Source organism: Tauraco erythrolophus, chromosome 5 (genome assembly GCF_009769465.1).
Source record: "Tauraco erythrolophus isolate bTauEry1 chromosome 5, bTauEry1.pri, whole genome shotgun sequence".
Taxonomy (NCBI): domain Eukaryota; kingdom Metazoa; phylum Chordata; class Aves; order Musophagiformes; family Musophagidae; genus Tauraco; species Tauraco erythrolophus.
The window spans coordinates 33,315,367-33,334,998 of NC_141469.1; the positions used below are offsets into that span (position 1 = coordinate 33,315,367).

Sequence of the window (19,632 nt, forward strand, 5' to 3'; positions counted from 1 at the left end):
TCTTGTTCATCAGTGTTAGACAATACACGCTATGGTGCAAAACCACATCTCTACTTACTGATTCACATTAGTAATTTATCCAAAGGTAATAAAACAGACCTTTATTTTGCAGGTTGGTTACATTACCAGACCAGTAAAAAGCAAGTAGACATGTTCCAGGCTTTCAGGGCCAAGGTATCTAGTCTACTTATAAATGACATTTATGAATTACATAACCAAAAAAAAGAAAGCTGACAGTATGTATCTTTTTAAAGAAACTTATTTCAATTATTGAACAAATATCACGTTCATAGGAAAACAGTTGCACTTCTGTAACAGGCAGCTTTAATGAGTCTATTTCCATAAAAATGCTTGATTTTCAGCTTCAAACCACTCCAGTGCTCTCCCTCAACTCCCTTGTTAGGCATCTTATTAAAAACAAGTTTTATGAAAAATACTCGCTACTTTATTCATTTGAGTCTTATTCCAGGACTATTCCCAGATATTAGCCTTACCTGTTTCCCAGGAAATACTCTAGGGCATCCATCGCTGATGGACACATACACACACCCCCGCACTCCCATTTCAAAGAACATGGATTGATTTATGGATTGTGAAATGGTCTAATACTGCTTACAATATCTTCTACCTTCTATCACAATGAAAGTAAACAAAGAGTCACCTCCACAATACAGACTATTATTTGCCACTTCCACAAGAGAAGGAGCTTTCATTTCTCTGCTCTCTGGTTTTCAGTTTAGCCATTCACAGCTACGCGAAGCTAAACACACACCACCCTTCCCTCTCACCAAAAACTGCTGGATCCCTACCGAGCTCCCACAGTGTGAGCAGAGCAGCCAGCCCCATCCGCACCATCCCAGGTGACGAGCATCTCTTGCGGGAAGACGGCTGCATCAGGCTTTATTTTAAAGCCAAACAGAAGAAACACCAGGACTCATTCCATTTAACGTCCCTGAGTCTGCAACTTTGCCCTTCAGTCATTTGGGGGATGTATCTTTCTCTTTGTGAGAAGAGCTTCTTCAAGCCTATCCCTTTTTCGGAAGGGAGAAAGAAGAGAAAGATCCTTTTCTGGAGCTCTGTGCTGGCCTAAACCCATATTTAAACTCACTCATATTTAAACTTCCCAAGTGGGAAGTGAGGGCCTGAGACAGATTCCCAGCACAGACGTGTCCTTTCATTACAGAGCAGCTGTGGCACCTCTGCATGGTCCACATCAGTCATCTTCCCTATTTCAGTGGTGCTTCTCATTACAGTAGCTTAAAGCCAACCCTTACTACTGGCAGCATTTTAAACCCCTTCACATTAGATTTGCTTGAGTTTAAACAACACTGAGCCACACAGTGAAGAAATAGACCAAAATTCAAGCTTTTCCAGAAGAGTCCCCACTGAACAGTCAACCAGGAATGTAATCGCATCACAATTCTCCTTGAACTACCCAAGAGAAAATAAGACAATACTTTTTCTCAGTAATTTCTATGGTCATTACATATACTACTATATTTGAAGATTTCACATTGGCCTGATTTAAGAGCAATACAGGAGGGACAGAGAAAAGCAAGAGCTCTGCCAGGACTGCTCTGGTCTGGTTTGGGTTCTTTTCTGGAGTGAGCAGTTGCTTTCAGAGCGATGATTTGCTCATCGCTGCTGACGATATTGCTTCAGAAAAATCCACAGTGGTTTTAGTCCTTTTATCTCAGCAGAGGTCACCCTGAAAGCTCACTGAAGAAACAAAACAAAAGCACATCTGATGTAATAAGCCCAGCTACTGAGAAGGAAAAGCCCCACAAGCTTGAAACAAAGCCTCCAGCAAAAGATTTTTGTGTGCCCTGTGGCACAGGTAGCCATCAGCAATTTAGGACATTTTAAAAAAGAGCTAAGGGAAGGCTTCAGATAAACTGCATTTTGCTATAAAACAGTGACTTCATTTGCTTGCAAAATAGCTACTTATCTCATTATAAATTAAGATATGGAGATGTTCCTGTCCTGCTCCTCCGGTAAAGACTAATTTTTGTGCATTCCATTTTATTCCCTAGTTCCTAAATGCAATTGTGCAAATGCTTAACCTTACGCACTGAACTGAAGTCAATGGCATCATCCATGCACTTAATGCCAAATATGAACAGTTTAAACTTCTGCTGAAGCAGAAACCAGAAAGCAGCCTGAAATTCAGGTCTCCATTTTTCAGGTTTGATGAAACTCCAACTGATGCTGAATGCTGCAGGCTGAGGGGACTGTTAAGGAGACTGTCCTTAATACCTGTCTTGGAGACACAAAATGATACAGCAGCAGAACAGAGAAAGGAGCCCAGGATTTGTAGCTCCTCTTCATTTCAGACTGTTGCTTTAACTTCTCAGTCCTATATGTTAGTGGAGTAGCTTGTTAAGCTGTTTCAGTACTGATGCAGACATGTGAATGGATATCTTACTGCAGGCTTTTGCTGAAGCTGCTTGAATTAAGCTTGATGTAATTGGCATGAGAATCAGAGAATAACAAAAATGAATCACAGGTTCCTTGAGCTAAACTCATGGATTTTACAGGACACTCTTGAAAACCTGAAAATCTAATTAAGACAAGACATACATGGATGCTACATAAGCAGTAAATGTTTAATAACTGAACTCTCTTAAAAATTTGTATTATCCCAATTTTACAATTCAAATGTATGAAAATATATACTGCAGTCTGTGCGTACGTGCTGTATAAAGCTATCTGACACACAAATACAACTTTCTGAGGCAACGAACAGCAATCATTTCCAGAGAAGCCAATGGGAAGAGATGTTGCCCAGCACCTCTGGGAGATGAGGCTCACGATCCATGGGATCATCTCTCTGGACTTCAAGAGCCTCACATCCCTTTTCCAGGGCTTTCTAACTCAAACTTAGAGTAAAGGTGTGTCTTTTGTAAATAGTGAAGCCTGGTCTGAGAGGCAATAGGTTAAGGGGTGGTAAGCAGGACCTTTTCATTAGCAGTGGTTGTAAGAGAGAACACTGTTACACAATGCAATGATGTATCAGAGCAACAGTATACAAGCAGGTTTGAAATATACAAATATAAAGCAAGTTTACACTATAGATGAGCGTAATATTCCTAAGCAAGCAAAGATTTTGAAAAATTAAATTTATAGCCATTTCAAAATACCATTTTCCAATAGACAGGCCAAAACTTTCAACCTTAGCACAAGCAAAAGATTACTGCATTTTCGTACAAATACTTGTTCATAACTAACCAAATACCAGCAGCTTTTCTTCCCTTCTTTTACTGAAAAATCAATTATTTACTGAGGAATAACATGTGCAAGGAAAACATTTGCATCTCTACCAAGAAAAGTGTAGAGCATTTCACCTTCATAGAAGAATGTGGACAAATTGGGCTATTCCTTGTAAAGATTTATAAATCAGCTACAGATTATTGTCACACCAAGCCTAAAACAATTTTACCACACTTAGAGTCTCAGGAATGCTTTTGTTTGAGCACAGAATTTTTCTAAACACACTGCAGCTCTGCTAACAGCCACCAGCCCTCAAGTGGAAGCCCTTGGAGAGGTATTACCCTGAAAGCCATTTATCTTTTACTTCAATTTGCAAGCAAACACCAACATAGAGAGCCATTAGAGAACAAGTGCTCTCTGGATGCTGAAAATCAATGGAGGAAAATTAAAAATCAACAAAGCTCTCACATACAGCCTCCTAAATGAAATGGCCTGTGATCCAGTTAATCCTTGTTAAGAGGAGAGTAAAATAAATTCTTAATCAAGGATGAGCTCTAGTGACACTTCTTATCATGTTTATATTGCATATCATACATCTCTACCTATATTCTGTGTCATAAGGACATAATCTGATAATAAACATACTCATAGTGCATAGAACAATTAAATAACTATTTTCAATGCTCAGGTTCTAGTGGCAGACAAAAGGTTTAGGCTCCAAGAAGAGTGATGACATGTGAATGAAGTGACACAAGTAAACATAAGAGAAGTTTTGTACAGTATTTTTTTAAATGTTGCTTCACTTACATCCTGAAGAGTGAAACCATCTAATTTACATTTTCTTTCTTTTTTTTTTTTTTTTTTAACAGTATGAAGCTACTCTTAGGTCTCTTTAGGTCAGCTCAGAAAGCAGTACTGGGAACAATACATTGCTTGTGATGCTTTTACATGTTGCTCATAGGCATGGAAAAGTTAAAAAAGAAAAAAGTAAAAATATTTAAAAGATTTGTCTATATGTCTTACCTACGAACCGCTGTCACTCATGAACCAGTTGAACCACTGCCCCTGAGAACGTGATCAAGTATTGACACAAAGATGTCAACAGAATGCAAATACTCATTTACCTTGATAATTGCAATAAACATGCAACATTATGCTAATGAAACAGGTTATATTTCATTGAGGCAATTATTAGCCATCCTAATGTAAAAATTTCCCCATGATGTAATAGCTATGACATAACTAAGCAGTTTTAGCCAATGAATATTGAAATAATCTATACTGATTGATTCAGTTTTCCATATTTTTTCTGAATTAAGAAAATGTCAGTCTTTCCACTATTAGTGATGATTTCTCAACATGGCAAGAAGACAAAAGATGAAAAGGTTTCCCTAAATCCTTCTTAATTTCCATTATAAACGTGACTTCTGTGAGGAAAAAGGAATTCTGAGGTGAAAAATCATCAGAAATGAGAAGCCTCACATCTAAGGCAGTCCCTCCATTTGCCTACACCCAGTTCAGCAAGCACTAGTACTGATAAATTAATGCAAAGGATAAGGCAGGCAACTTTACACAGCGAGTTTGATCGAGATCAAACAAAATGTAAACAGGATCAGGTCTCTAAGTTATCTACCTTTTTACCCGACGCTGCAATTGCTTCTAAATGGATGTGCAAGAGTACTGCATGACACCATGATAAGAGTTGATTGGTTCACAGTAGCACTAGGTGGACATGATCAAGTGATGAAGCTGTTAAAGACCAGAACGGTCTGAGCCTTTAACATGAACGTGATTATGGATTTCTCCATTAATGAATGAGTCATCGTCCCAGCTGAGGCTCTTCCAGTGAACAGGTAGGTGTTGTGGAACCAACCTCTGCTTCCAACCTCAGCCAGCCAAACCTGAACAGAACATGGTTTCTCCTTCCCTGGGCTTCCAGAGAAGAATCGGCAGTTCAGGCTCTGCTGTGAAACTCCTTTATCACATACCTTTTACTCAGCATAACAAAATTGCAGATCCACCCAAAGTACATAACCCCCCTGCATACTTGACTGTTACCTATTTTGACCGGGCTGTTTTCATCTTCGGCGAATGCAGTCCCTCATCCTTGCCTAGTGCTGGTGATGAAACTGCTCGACCTTCTGGAAAACATACGGTCTTTGAAAAACATTTCACACACCTTTCATCTTTATTTTGTACAAGGACCAACTGTTTTCCACAGTGTGTGCAAGCTGCTGGGCATAAAAAGTCTCTAATGATTACTATCTGTTCTTTGCCAGAGTGAAGGTGCTAGAAATGCGGGCATCACTGATAACTTCTACCAAAAAAATACAAACTCTAAGCTCCCCAAAGGGTTACACGTAATAGGCTTCTTACAATCACAAAGACAGATGGCATGGCATATCTGAAGACAAACATGAAAAATTTAGGACTAGGTACATCTGCAGAATTGACTCTTCAGGATATTTGTTTGGCAGTCAAAGTGTTCTTCAAAATGATAAATAAATAAAAATTGACAATTAATTTTTTTCCAGAATGAAGACAGGTTCCATAGGTCTCCCCTCTGGTGACTAACTCCGTAAGCCTTAGATGACAAACTCAGTAATTTTTAATAAGTAAGAGAATAGAAGCTAAAACATAAACTGTATTTTAACTTAGTGTTTTATTTTCACTTCTAAGGTTAAAATTTCAAGATGCTTGGATGAGAGAAAGAGTATAGCTCAGGGCATCTTTCTTTATTGTAAAGCTCAAGAAAACTTGTGAGAAATCACAGTGGATGTTCTCTGATTAAAAGAGGCAAAGGTAAAATGGCAGTTGCCAAAATTTTGAATATGCTGCTTGCTCTTCCCTAGCAAGGCTTATTTGATTGCAACTTGACTCATCAGATGTTGTTTTAACACCTCTTGAGATGTACGAAGTTGATGTCTCTGCTCCCCTGAAGACAAGAACATTTTTCAAGGCTCTAGGCTGCCAGCCACACTGCAGTGAAACATATGCTGTCCTGTTACTTCAGATAACAAACGGCTTCTCTATTGTTCAGCAATTCAGCCACACAAATAACTGATTTTGTCTCCTGAGACTTTTGAAACGAGTGAGGTCTCTTCAAATAGGCATCAACTGCATTTTGTTTACTGGGTAATATACTTCTAACGCAGGGCTAGATTATTCCAACCAAGGTGTGGTAACTGAGCTGGCTTTCGTAAGTAGCAGCTGAGGCAATCGGTTGTGACTCTGCTATTCCCAACAGTAATCCTTACGGAAAGACTATAAATATTGCATACCTACCATTACATGTGATGAACAAATATTGACAGTATGCTGTATTCTGAAATAGTCGGTAAGTAACCTCATTCACGTGAGAGAACTCCATTTACAAAGAGTCTTTTAGATCAAGTAAACGTATCCAAGATTACAAAGACATCTGGTGACATAGCTTTAGAAACCTGAAGTACTGACATTGGGCACCAACTCAACCCCACGAGGCACCACTGCTCCCCATATTGTCGTTCCTTTGGCACAGAGAGCATTTAGTCTGGATCATAGGTTCTTCACACAGAACTAGTCTTGTATAAAGAGGATCACAAGGGGATTAAGAACACCACAGCAACCATTATTACACCTTTTGTTTTCAGTATTTGGAAGCCACCCATCACCATGGTACCCCAGTGTGAACGGGATTTATACCCTAGAGCTTTAGAAAGATAAGAAGTGAATTTACATAGAGATTTGAACAAGATAATGCCAGCACACTTCTTTGTCCGAAGGAAAGAAACAATAGATTATGAAAGCAGAGCAACATTTTGAGGTGATTCTTTTACAAAATTGCACCTGATATGCAATTTTGCATCCAACATGCAACTCCTCAGCTTACGATGCTGCAGCTGTTAGCAGTGCCGGAGTGAGGCTGCCCAGCAATACAGGCTGAGCTGAATGCTGCTGCTCCCAGGGCAAGGGTGCCAGGAAAAGCCCCCTCCAGGCAGATCTGCAACTGGAAGGGTGGGAGGAGAAAAAAAAAAAGTGGAATGGAAATAAGCTGGAAAGGAAAGCTGGAGGAAGAGTCAGTTACACCAAGGAAACATTATTTTAGGGCTTTCACACAGCGAAGTGAGGAGAGACATGCCATTTCTAGCAGCCCACTGCTCCTGGGAACTGACTGCTTTGCCTAGAGCCATAAGGAACAAAAGTAAATCAGGTCACAGTGATGCCAGACCTCCCCAGGTTATTATTGCAGTTCTCCCTATCTGGAAAATCAATACTCTAAACACTTGAAAGCCCACATTGCAGCACTGTACACTGTTAAAGAACAGCCCTAGATGAAAGGTCATCAAGCTGAAGTACCTCTGATTACCATATAACATACTACAACAGGGGTGGGCAAGCCTAAATTGGAGGTTTCCTCCTGATTTTGTGGTTCAAGAAATCAAAAAAAGCTGGAAACTCAAACCCTTCAGGGAAAAAGCACAATAACATCTTACTGTGCAGCCATCAACATATATTTACTGGATTAAAAGGTGGACTGAAAATTTATTGTGCATTCTTACATTATTCTTCACCTTTCTAAGACCTACTAAAAATGGCTACATCCTTGAGAATACATCTTTTTTTGAGATTTCTGGTAAAAGCCTGTAGCCCCTACCACAGTAGATGTCATTGCCATTTTACAACCACAGTGTTCTCTGGGGATAATTTTGTTAGCTGAAGCTTATAAACTGACCTGCAAAGAAGGCAGAAAGGGGAACTCCTGGGTTCTGCCGTTGCATCACTTGGTGATTTTTGATTAAACTCATTTGCTAGCATGAACATTTAGAGATATAGCCTTTCTCTGGATTTTAAATGGGTGATATTTAGCTTATATTTGTGAACATGGCTTAAATGCAATGGCAGTAGTATTAAGGAACAGTGGAGTGTTCAACCTCAGCCACTGACAAACTGCAGTAGTTGCTCCAGTCAAAGAGAGCAGACAACATTGGAGGTAAAAAAACACCACAAACAAACCCAAATGTGCTATCAAAATGTTCAGAAAAGATAAATAACTGGCAATTACCTAAATCACGGACCACTGAATACAGGAAAAAAAAAAACAAACAAATATAGCAGTGCCACCTGCAGACTGTGAGCATCAGCTAATCAATTCGCCTCTTAAGATCTTAGTTTAAAAAAAAGGAGAAGGGGAAAATTCCCTTAACGAATCGAAGAATGCCACGGAGAGGAAACTATATATATGATTCTGACACTTTACTGGCTGTTAAAATGCCAGGGCACTTTCAGAAAAAATAAATTTTGGTCAGAAAATGCTGAAGGGGCAAAGTTGATGTTTTCCAATGCACATTTTAATTTTGACAAGTTTTCTAATTCAAATATTAATTTTGAGTATTTATTATTTTTATATGTAAACCTTGAAATATGTTCAAACCACTAGATTTAAGAGGGTTATAATTTAAACAAAATATTTCAGTTAATCTCATCTATTTTTCCTTATTTTGGTTCTATCAACTCTCAAGTTTTTTATTTACATCTATATGTTGGGATATTAATTTTTCAGAAAATGTCAGAGTATTGATAGACATTTGTAGTCTTATCCTAACCCAGCCATGTTTTAAATGATAACTGCTTTATAGTAGATAAGTGTTCATAAAAAGTGAATTCTATGAATTATGCAGAAATACAGGGCCAAAGTTTTCCAGCAGAGTATCTAAAAATTAATGTCCTAGATGGAAATTTAGCTTCCTTCTTTCTTCCTAAGTGTAACTTTTTAAAGATGCAGTACAAATTGCCTCTAACACTTTAGAAAAGCTTTAAACCATTTTTCATTATCATCACAGATTGGCTTTCTATAAAGTTGCTATGAAATTTAGCTCAGAAGTCACATCTTCAAATTACGTGTACATATAGATTCAGTCTTCCAAAACAATAACATAAAAAAGTGTAAAAATCTACTTGGTCCTTCCTTAAAACTAATTATGATCTTACCATTGAAATTATTTCCCATATTTCAGTCCTTCATTCTGGAAAAATTAACCATTCTGGGTTTTTTTGTTTTGTTTTGTTTTACCAAAAATAAGCTTACGTATATGACTGCTGATTATATTTATGGTATCAATAGACCTGCCACAAGCCTATACTCTCTCTTGAACTAGTAAAAATGCATTTGATTTAATTAAACCATTATTTTGTTGAGAGGCAAAAGGGTAGTTTTGTGCTTGAAGCTGAGAGGCTGGCTTAGATACATGGCATGTTATTAAATTTCTGTCATTTCTTTCACAGGCAAGTCATTTACACCTTTCTGTTTCCACATCTGTAAAAGGGAAATCCTATAACCTCTTCAGAATTCCCAAAGCTATTAACAGGGGACACCAGATCATCTACACACATATAAAATTTTGAGATCCTATGGCAGAGTACAACTCACAAATGGTTTTAATATGGTCTTACAATATACCGAGCAATATTGGAATGGAACATTACTACCTTCAGAATGACATTTTATTCCAGAAAGGACAGTTTAATAGACTTTATCTGCCTAAGTCAAGTGAAAAGTTATGGCTGGACCTTGCATTAATATACAGTATAGGAGAGTTTCAGAGGAACCTTTGGGCTTCACAGATCTGAAGCGCAGCAGAAACCCTGTATCCCCCAGCCCTGCGTAGCAAAGATGTAAAAAACAGAGGCCCAGATCTCCTGCTTCTGTGCTAGAGCACCTTGCAGAGCAGAAAAGCATTTCTCGACAGTTCAGCTGCAGCAAGTAAGAGAACCATTGCCTTTGCTGGGGCCCACAGAAAGAACGAAGTGAGACACTATTATTCTCCCAGGCAGACTGGAACTTTTAGCCAAACCCACACTAATTTATGCCTCCCTGCACTGCATCACAAACAAACTGTAAAAGCACTTAAACATGGAAAATCCTACAAAGTGACGCAACGTGGAAAAAAAATGGTTCCCAGGTATGGCTGAATGAAACAAACAGGATATATATTAGCACTGAAGAAGAACGACACCAGTGCGCTTAATACATTAAATTGACAGGAGATATTTGTTTATTCCCAGTGATCCCGGTCTGATTCCTGTAGTCATAGTTACACTGAAAGCACAGCTTTTTATGCAACTAGCAGTCGTCCGTTTTTGGCACCAAGCTTTGCAAGATAAACACTTCACAATCCCTTAGTGCTACCTGAGGCACTTCTCTTGTCAGACCTTTCCACAAGATCTCCTCGTGTAGACTTAGTGTCTTCTGGAAAAGAAGGAGAGCATTTTAAAGTCAAATCTGAACACCGTTTCAATGTCCAGACTGGTAATATTGTTTGGAGAACTGAGAATAGGATTGTAAACCTGCAAATTGTAGATCCAGCAATTGCAGCAGAAATTAATCCTGTTTTATTTGAGGCAAGTAGTTTAATCTCTTCATTTAGGTTACCATCATATTCGAATTGCTACCTATGTCCTGAACCTGCCATGCCTGATAAATGCTAAACCATCTTGAAAAACACAGGAACCTATTTATAATAATTATTTTCAGCATGCTGCAAATCTTAAAATGCTGTTTAGTACCGCAGGGATGTGACACAAAAAATACCTTGTAAATAAGCATTCCTCTCAAAATAGGATCATAAAAATACTCAGCACTTATTTAGGGACCACAGGTGCTCTGCAGACTTCAGTATGTTTATCTTAAGTTTATAAATAAGGAAACTAAACCAGAGTAATTCTGTACTGTTTGCAAAACCTGGTAATGCGGCCTCGAGGTAGACTGTCAAATCATGTCATGTCACAGTGATTTTGCACAAGGCAAATGATATTACAAGGTGCAAGGCAATGGGAAGTCAGGCTTCAGAGAGGCTCAGCCTTGCTCAAGGTCATGGAAACTGAAGTCAGGTCTCCTGGCTAACAGCTCCCTGATCGAATCATCTTACTAACACTGTTGAAGAGATTAATTTTAGGAATTATAGTTAGGGATGTGTCAGCAGTTTTATTATTATCCCAATACAATTATGATTTTTGAATAGTAACATAGACCATTAGCTATGTTTTACTAAATAATGTTTTTCTTTAGTAACTGTGAAAGACAAAGGTGTAATTTGGTCCAGAAACTACTTGTGAGGTGTTAAAAAGAAGTAATGCTCAGAAAGAGAAGAAAGAAAAGCAGGAAAACAAGAAAGCATTGGAAAGAGATTAAGAGATGGAAGGACAGAAAGAGATAATGAAAGGCTGCAAAAAATCATCACGAAAGAAATGGAGAGAGAGAAATATCAGTTAGATACAAAGCAAAACCAGCTTGCAGAAGATCCCATCTCAAAAGCAGTTGAAGAATTATGAAGAATTCACCATTCATCTGACAGCAATCTTCTGATATGAAGGGATGACAGCAATCTAGTGCATTGCTCCCACAGATGGAAAAAATCTGTCTCTAGCACAAGCCTGAAAGAGGCCACAGTCAACAAGGCTTCAGAGGTGGCTTAGTTAAACACAAGAGATTTCAATTTCCAGGAGTAAGCAACTTTTTCTGCCTGACAGAAACACATAGTGTAAAATGAAAAAAAAAAAACAAAAAAACAAACAGAACAATGGTTTTATGTATTCAAGAGCTTTCGATGACTATGTTGAAATAAATGGGTTCAGGCTGCATGAGAAGGACACAATTAAAACATATTTGTCACACAGGTCCTGCCTTTTTGGTAGAAGTTTGCTGTTGCAGAGTGCTGGGGCTATGGGGACTCAGGGCTCATTTCAGAATTAGAAACAAGTAAGCAGTTTATTCATCCCCTCTAATAAATGCTACAAAGTACTCTTTTAGAGGGTGGAATAAACAAAATCACCAGAATACTTAACTTTCACAGTAGTTTAGGAGTCCTGTGCAAACATTTGTGCTGTGACAGCAAGATTGCAGTAGCCCACTGGCTTAAGCAGCAGTTTCACTCCTAGCAGGGTGGGGAGGCAGCAGCCACAGGGATTCTCAGTGGGGCAAGCACACTGTCAGCCCTGCAAAATGCCCATGGCAGCAATTTAAACCCTGCTCATTTCCATTGTGCTTACGTACCAACCCCAGGCAAAAAAAAATCCTGCTGCATCTCTGCTCCTGAGAGAGCCAGAGGAGTTTGTGTGGTCAGCACGAGCAGAGGGAAGTCAAACAGCTGCAGTGAAGAGAAGCAGAATTTGACACATCAGTAGATTGGAAAATGCTAGCGGAGCATGAAGCATGGAAGCTGGGACTCGTGCCGCCATTCCATCATTGGAGAAATGAGGAGGAAACGCACAGGTCTTCAGGAGATGCAGAAGATCCTTCAGCAAGCGTGATGAATATGTTTCAAACACACTACACCATTACTTTCAGGCTGCCTGGGGAGTATGCCTACTGTACGTCGCCCTTGCAGACTTTCTGAACAGTATTACTCATCATTCTTCAAATACTGTTTAGAAGTTTTCATATAACCTCCTTAACATTGTCCTCGTGGTTAGTTGTTGCTGCCGTTAGACTCTGAGCTAAAACAAGAGTTCTCAATTTCCTCCCTTCTGTAAGACAGGAACCTTGATACAAGCCTCTAGCCATGTTGTGATGCTCAGTAAATAATTAGATAACAGTAATCTCAACACACAGGATAATTGTAATAGATTCAAATAATCTAAATTAATCACAGAAAAACATCATCTTGTGTATGCCAGTTTTAGCAGAAACCTGACTCTGTTCTATAGACTTAACTGTGCCCAGTTCATCCTAGCACACTGGGCAACCAATCAAATACTTACTAAGTACTGTAAGGTGCTTCTTACTAATTCTTTATCATTTCCTCTGCACAATCAGCTTCTATCTGATTTCTCCTCTTTCCTTTTGCAAAGATTCAGCACCGCTAATGTAACTACCTCTTGCTTTCTGGTTTTACCCGTCACAGATTTCACACAACTCTGAATCGGTAACTCTCTATTCACTCTTCATAAGGACACCTACTCCTTTGGACACTATACCATATATTATAATTTGCCTCCTTGTTATATTTAATCCTGCAAGCTCCATATTGCATCAGAAAATCTTTCAGGATGACACTCTTATGGGAACGCATAGCCTTAAAAAAAAATGTGCATAATCCTCATAGCTATTGATTAGAAGATAGTTGTAGCTCTAGGTAGGATACAAGAAAGTCTCTGCCATGCTGGAGAAAAACCTAGGTCTCACTCAGGTCCAGAGACCCACAGCAGACAAGTTGGGTTGATTAGTTGATTTTGTTTTTCCCCCTAGTTGTTATCTCAAGCAGAGGAGGAACTAAGAAGGACTTTCAGGTCAACGAGCCTATGGGCAGGCTGGACACGGGAAACACATGGCTTGCCTAGTGTCCCACACAGCAAATCTACCACCACCCCTGTAGATTCTTCTCTGGAGTATGGCTCAGATTTAGATTTGGGCCTAAGTATAAGAATTTATATTTTTAAATAAAGAGCTTTGAAAAGACAGCCTGGTCTAAATTTTGAAAAATTGCCCTTATTTTCAGATATACCAAATCAAAATCCCAGATCTTAAAACCTCTCTGGTGTGGAACATTATGCTTTCCCGTTTACGGCCCCTCTCTGACCAGCCACCCACTCAGCAGCACACATAGCCACAGCTGCTGAGGGTAGCTTCAGACCTGCTTTCTACTATATGCTCTTGATTGACTACTCCTATTTCTCCAAGCAATGACCCCTGCTCATCATAATAGGAAATAAAACCTTGCTGAAAATATGATGCTTGGATTCCTTCTCTTCCCAGAATTACTGGGAGGGAAATGGATGTCTCTCAAGTGCAGAATCATATGCACAATGGTCTTTTAACACTTGCTCACAGGTCTTTTCCATTTTCACATAAATCTCTTTTATGTTGTACTCCCACCAACTAGTCTTTTTATGTCTGGCTTCACTACAGTAAACTTAATTTAACATTACAGCTTTTTAGTAGTTGTTGGTCTGCTTTTATGATTAATGAGTTTTAGACAGGAAATTCATAAAAACAGAACAAAAGAATCTATAATAAGCATGCAGTAAAGACAGGACTATTTTTCCTTAGAATAATTGTATGCCTGAGCACAAAAGAACGCAAAAGTTGCACATTAGGCTTCAAAATCACAGCAGAAGGTCAATCTCAAGAACTTCAATTGAGATCTCTACGTCAAGCACCAAATAAATTATAGGATAGAATAATAACATAGAATGTCTGTTCAAATGTGCACCCATTTAGCCCACACACCCTCTACCTTAATGAGTAATTAACCTACACACTAGTCATGGCAGTCTACTGTTCATTTTCATTGTTAGCCAGGTTTGTTGGTTTGGAGTTTTTTGTGGGTTGATTTTTTTCTTGTTTTGAAGGAAGTGCAGCCTTTGACCACAGTCTACTTCAGGTGCTGGACAAAAAAAAAACACATTTATATGTCAAAGGGAGCAGAACAGAAACAAAAAGGTTTAGAGACAGCTCCAGACTGCATGGTTCAGTGTTTTGGTAAACATGCATGCAGAAAAGTATTCAAAGACAACAGCGCATTTAATCAAAATGAGCTGGGGAGTCCTTTCTAGCTCCATATGTAGAAGACCAGGATAGAGAAACACATAGAAAGTGTCTGTAAAATTTTTATGGAAACCAAATCAAACCTTCCTTGGTCACACTACATAGAAAAATGCATTCATAGTCTATTGTTTAAGAGAGAGGCTATACTTAAATGCTACTACCTTTGACTTATTGGAGGTGTTACAAGGAGTTAGAATATGGAAATCACGTAAGAGTTATACATTTTTGGTGCAGCCCTGTTTACATACGAAGTATGAAAAAGCCCTGGTTTCTCAAACACAGGAGGAATCAGACAGGGAAAGCTGTAGTTCTCAGCCTCAGTTTAGCCAGTACTGAGCTCAAATATTTTTCTAACAGCCAGATTCCTAGTGATTGGTCTTCTCCCTGTATGGCTTGGTTTCAGCGGTGCTGCATGAACCTCTGACTCGCAGCTAACAGTTCAAGGAATGCTCTGACTGTTTTAACCTATTTAGTTCCACTTGCATTTAATAGCTTCCTAGACTGATCATCAACTAGGCAACTGCTCATCAACCGTGTGTGAATAAAATCTGGGACTTCTGCACAGGACTGCCTCTCACAGCAATGCACTCACCAGCAAACTATGGGTGGAAAAAAATTTTGATTATTTGGCATACTTCTGGAAGCATCTGGAAAATCTGAAGATGACTCGAATAGTCCCAGACAGAAGTCTAAAGCAAAATGATGCAGTCAGGTTACATCAGTGCTCTGGTGGTGCACCACCAGAATGAAACTGAATGGTGACATTGCTTATAAGGAAAGAATGCATCATGGTAGAGATAATACATTGCAATATGCAGACTCATATTCTGCAATTTCACAGTTAAACCTTCCTGAAGTAACTACTCCGGTTACTGAAAGGAATATTCCATAGTTAACCACTTCCGCTAATAAAAGTATAAGATAATTCTGCTCTGTATGTTTGCAGACACTCTGGAATGGTCGCTAAGGAAGTTGATACTTGAGTAGAATTATTCCTTACAAGTGAATGTAGTCATACTGCATTTTGACAACTTCCACTACGAATTGTTTTGCTCTGAAAGACAAATGTCAAAATGCTGTAGGACTGCATTTACCTGTAAGTGCTCATAAATATTGCTCAACCCAGTTGCATCTCAGGAAATCCTTTCACAGCTGTGGCAAGTATCCTTTGCAATTGTGTATACTTTATACTATCTTAAAGTATCAGGAGTTAAAATATTGTACAGCCTACATCCTTATTACTATCTTAAGTGCTCTGCATGGTTTGTCAAGCAAGAATACATGTTTGTCATCTTGTCTTTTAGTTTGGAAAAATATGTAGCTATTGGTTATTGTGACAGCTGGGAAATGTAAGTGTTCAGCCCATTTAACTAATAAGTCAGTATATGCACAATCTACATTTATTTTCTCTTAATCTGGAAAGCCTGAATATACACAGCTTAGCTGCCTCTTTTCCAGAAGCATATAAACAGAAGGACGGATGCATCAGGTGCATTAGCACCAATGAAAATTAAAATGTGTGGAGAATGTGGGAAAAAATCAGTGTGTTCATTCAACTCTTCTCCAGAAACATTATACAAACAGAATTAAAGCAAATACGTAATTTCTACATCCAACAATATATATGCTCTATAAAAATGTTAAATATTTCGTTGATAATTTAGCTTAGTGAAGTTGAATTCTGCTAACTTTTGTCTTCTATAGAAAGAATTTACTTTGTTCAGCTGACTCCATATTGACACTATGGAAAGCATAATCTCATACACCATGAATCATGTTCAGCATTTCTAAATCAAAATTATAATGCCATTTTCAAAAACAGAGGATACAGATCAAGTTATTTTCCCCACATGGTACATTATGGGATGTCTGCACTATTTGACGCTATTGGCATAAAGTAATTACTGCAAAGGAGATAATTACTCAAGTTCTGTTGTTTAAAGTGCAGGAACATCCCTTACCAATGCACGGCACTTCAAGGTCTGAGTAGAGCAAGGTTATTTTATGTCACAGATCAATGAAAAAGTGCATCAAATTGAGAAGTTAGAGGTAGCATCAGAGAGCTTACCTAGGAGAGCTCGCCTTCATTACTTTACAACTTTCCAAAACCATGTCAGAATAAGCTTCAATGTCTTTGGCAGCAGGTTTATCCTACACTAAAAGCAGCCAAAATGCAAAGCAAATACTAATACATCCTTACGAAGCATGAACTCTTAATTTCAGTGTTACCATGCCTAGTACTCTATTGTTTCATACCATTTAGGGTGAGCCTACATGGCCTTTCACAGGTAGGTGCAAATGTCTTCTACTTGTGCTGCCCGGTGACTGCAATACAGCTCTGAATCACAAACAATACAGCCACAGTTCACGCCTCCATCCCATGATTTCATCAGAAAGGCCCATCCAGAGTGATACACAAAGCCCTCTAAAGATCTGCCCTCAGAGGTTTGTCATCATTTCTTGTCAAAACTGGGTTTCATAGCTTGAGTCCTGTGACAACCACAGCAACACGATTTCTGCCTCAGAGTTCTGCTGCATTCAGCCAGAAAAAGATCCAGACTGAGTGAATTTACCTCAATTGTCAAAAGACTGTGTATACATGACCTTGATACAACTCCTTTCAGATTTGTCTCTTAGACCTATGAACTGTACTCATTGCAACTGGTTCATAGAAGGGCAAGACAGAAAAGCAATGTGCCACTTCTTTGCATGGATTAGTAGGATTTATAAATTCCTTCCACCAGTTAGTTCAAAGTCCCCAGCGCTCCTGTAGTTTACCTTGCAATTTTGTTCTTTATTTATACAATCTCTTTTGCATGGAGCACTATGTGAAAAGGATGCTGTTGTACCCTCTGCATCTGCTAATGCACTTCTTCACAAACAGCATTATAATTCTGTGGAATTTTAACTTCTTAAACAACAGGGTAGGTAAGATAAGATGTATAAATTTTTTTGCTTTTTAACACATCTTAAGAAAATGCAAACTTCATAATGATCTGAAGTCTCATAGCATCAGAAATGGGTGAAACCCCGAGACTTACCCTCAGCTCAGAAAAGGGAGTCAGAGTTCTAAAAGTCCTATCCCACCTTACCGCAATTGGGCTGAAACGGATGGATAGGGAGACATATTCTTCCATGTTTCTAAAAAACTTTTAAGAAATTAGCTGGTAGTCTTAGTTAGTGTCTTAATCAAAAAAAACCCAGAAAAGTTCCCATTATGACTGACAAAGTTCTTATGACATGGAAACTTTCTCCTTACCTGCCATGTACGACTGCAACACCTCAAAGATTAGTTTGATGCAATTAGCTACAGAATTTAACTGCAAGGCTTTCACCTTTTTTGTATCATGCATGTGTGTATGTTATGTATATTTGCATGTATAAATATGTCTCTCTCCAGCATTATTTACAGGCCCTAGAAAACCCTTCTTCTCTGCTCTTTTTGTTGTTTGCATACTATTGGACATCTCTGTAGAAGGAAAATTCAACATACAGTGTATTTAATGATTTCCCAAACAGACTTTCTGTAACAAATGGATTCCAAAATGATATTAGTTGACTAATCAGGGTTTGTATCTCTAAGAACTTCAACCTGTCTTAAGCAGAATACAGATTTTTCTAAAATAAGATTAACATTAGATTTTTTGTGAACATTAGTGTGTCCTTCAAACCTGAAATTCCACAGTGATCTTACCAGTGTTTATTTTGCCAAACAACTGCCACAACCCCATTGTCACTGTCCCCTCCTGCTTGTGCAGGTTTTTATATTCTAGCTGAGGCTGGAGCTCTCGTCCATCTCATCCTTTAGTCTTTATTCCAGAAACTGAGATGAATAAAGACTATTTTTTTACTTCTTTTGGACTTGAAATCACCAGTAGACCTTACCTCTGAGACACAGAATTTGCAAAATTCTGTGCTTGGTGGTAGTTCTCATTTAAGAAACAAAAAAATCATTTCTGACTTTGCAGCAGATTAAAAATATATTACTAAGCTCAGGCATAGCATGGCTTGGGTACAAAAGCTCCAGTGACAACTGCGAGAGAAATAAAATATGTACTTAATCATCCAGGCAGCCTTGCCGAGTTCCACTGATTTTTGATTAAGCAGAACAGACAGATAAACACAACTAACATTGTCCTTCCAATCCGTGGCCTCTGCATGAAATCAATGCTTCTGTATTACACTGGAGTTAAAAGGCCCTTATCAAGAGAAAATTCTTATTTCTTGAAAGACCTACTGTGCTTGCGGTATTTCACAATTCTTGCTGTTTAAATCACAAGCATTTTGCAGACATAGAAGGGTTATTATTGTTTTTTTTTCTCATAATCGCTCTTCCTGTTGCTTCTAAAATAATATCCATTGTAAATACATTCAATGGGTCGATCTCGTTCTCACTTCTAAAGTCCACTTAATCTTCCCAGGCTCCATGAAAAGCTTTTTGGTTCAGTAATGACGCAGGAACATTATTTACAAAAGAATTTCAAGGACAGGGTGTTTTTATTTTTAATTAAGGTTTTACACAGGATAAACATCATTCTCAATGACAACCTGCCCAATCCCTATGCTTTATATCAAAGAATGTGCAAAGGACTTCAAAATTGTGCATAAAGGACGAAGAGGTTGAATGCTAGTCCCAGAATTTAGGTGGATGTGTGAAAATCTACAGGAGTTGCTTTTCCATTTCTGAGGAAAGCTCCATGGAAACTCCGTTTCCAGAAGTCACTGGCCTCAAAAGCTTTCCTAGTCCATCAAGGCATTTCTTCTTTTCTATATTATTCAGCAAATAAATATCCCACTTCCACATCACAAATTCACCTAAAATGACCTGCAACTTCATGAAAATAGCTTCCCTACATTTTGAAAACCTGTAAAACACACTTCACATAGTTGCAGAGTCT

The 19,632-nt window shown here is 38.5% G+C and overlaps 1 protein-coding gene across 1 annotated transcript in view; it reads right to left on the reverse strand.

The window, feature by feature from the left end:
- Positions 1-19,632, reverse strand: part of SORCS2 (sortilin related VPS10 domain containing receptor 2) — a 591,182-nt gene that overhangs the window by 227,062 nt on the left and 344,488 nt on the right. The gene's annotated exons all lie outside the window — the stretch shown is intronic.